Source organism: Eulemur rufifrons, chromosome 27 (assembly GCF_041146395.1).
Source record: "Eulemur rufifrons isolate Redbay chromosome 27, OSU_ERuf_1, whole genome shotgun sequence".
Lineage (NCBI taxonomy): Eukaryota > Metazoa > Chordata > Mammalia > Primates > Lemuridae > Eulemur > Eulemur rufifrons.
In genome coordinates, this window is record NC_091009.1 from 4,320,472 (window position 1) to 4,322,500 (window position 2,029).

Consider the following 2,029-nt stretch of genomic DNA (forward strand, 5'->3'; position numbering starts at 1 on the left):
ACGATCCTGAGTGAGAATGGTCCGTCCCATAGAGTCAGTCGGTAGGAGGCCACCGGTCGAGACGGAACTGCCCCCCCTCCCACCCGCCCCCGCCCCACAGAGCAGACAGACTCAGAATGGAGTCACTCGGTGCCAGTGCCCTGCCCGGGTGCCCCATCATTCAACCGAACTGGGAAACAGGTGGGCTTTCCGACCCTCGGGAGGGAGCTTCACGGCGGGCGGACAGATCAGAAGGGGCCCGGCTCCCTTGAGCGGGCAGGCTGGGGACGGTCGGTGGGGTCTCTTGACAGGAGGCACCACGGAACCCTTGAGGCAATGTCGGGGGCACCTATGTTGCGGTCCAAAGCTAGCGTCTGAGAAGTCGTCCCGAAAGCATGATGGCGTCAACAAGTCCCCTCCGTTCAAGAAACGAGATTCATTTCTAGAGGAGGGCCACCCACGCGGGAGAACCGTAGGCTTCCTGTGGACATTCTCTTCAAAAGGCAATTCACTCAGCGGAGTGAAAATCGGAAAAATCGCTGTCCTCTGACGCAGCTGCAGAGAAAAGATGGCACCAAAATCAATGAAACACACACATACACACACAAACACACCTCCTCCCATCTGAACGAGCACTCCGGACGGTCACATAGGGAGAGCGACGGGCTCTCTTCCCACCCTGTGGTTCTCTACCTTTCGTTGCGGTTTTTTCCCTCAGTGGATAGAGGAGGAGACACAGGGGGCTCAGCCGGCATGCGAGTGGGTTTATCATCCTCTGTGAGTATCAACACGCGACACCACCTAAGTGAAGGAACACACCGGTGTTTCATGTCATGTGGCTCAATGCCTGGCAGATACGAGCCTTTGTAGGCCTCCTCGTGATCGACAGGACGTCGCCTTGGACACGGACACATCTTGTCCCTCCCTCCCGAGGCGATAGGTGGTTCCGTACCTCCTCGGAGCCAGGGCACAGTCTGCCTAGGCACCTACAACACGTGTGGCAACAGCCTCGATGGCTCTGCCATGAGAACGAACTCCCGTGGCACGGGGGGTGGGGTGGGGGGGGTCGGGTGCTGAAGAATTCAGCTGAGTGAAGGAATGCCACGGGATTCAGAGTGCCATCGGTGGGCTGAGAGGCGAGCAGGGCGGGCTTTGAAAGGGTAACATTCTCCCTGCCTTCCGTCTGTCTGTGAATACAGAACGTACACGCCAGGCGGGGTGGCTCACGCCTGTAATCCTAGCACTCTGGGAGGTAGAGGCGGGTGGATCGCTCAAGGTCGGGAGTTCGAGACCAGCCTGAGCAAGAGCGAGACCCCCATCTCTACTAAAAATAGAAAGAAACTATATATCTAAAAATATATACAGAAACAGTATCTAAAAATATATACAGAAAAATATTAGCCGGGCACGGTGGCGCATGCCTGTAGTCCCAGGTACTCGGGAGGCTGGGGCAGTAGGATCGCTTGAGCCCAGGAGTTTGAGGTTGCTGTGAGCTAGGCTGACGCCACGGCACTCTAGTCTGGGCAACAGAGTGAGACTCTGTTTCAAAAAAAAAAAAAATTATATATATATATATATATATATATATATACACACACACACACACACACACACACACGTATATCCAATTAGCTGGGCATGCTGGCACATGCCTGTAATCCCAGCTACTCGGGAGGCTGAGGCAGTCTGATCGCTTGAGCCCAGGAGTTTGAGATTGCTGTGAGCTAGGCTGACGCCATGGCACTCTAGCCAGGGCAACAGAACGAGAGACTCTGTCAGAAAGAAAAGAAGAGCGAGAGCGAGAGAGCGAGAGAAAGAAAGAAAGGAAGGGAGAGAAAGGAAAGAGAAGGAAGGGGGGGGAGAGAGAGAGAGAGAGAGAGAGAGAGAGGAGAAAACTATTAAAAAATTCGGGACCAGATCCATCGGTCGGTACTCAGAAGCGTGACGATTGGGTGTTCCCGAGCACGTGTGAGATGTGTCTTCTCCCTGACGCCGCGTTTCCTCCACACACACATCACCCATCTGCCGTGGAAAAAAAGCAACAAAAAGA

At 54.5% G+C, this 2,029-nt stretch overlaps 1 pseudogene; it reads left to right on the forward strand.

Annotated features, from left to right (window-relative positions):
* Window positions 1-1,896: 1,896 nt before the first annotated feature.
* On the forward strand, window positions 1,897-2,007 carry LOC138375904 (small nucleolar RNA U13; annotated as a pseudogene).
* Window positions 2,008-2,029: the final 22 nt, after the last annotated feature.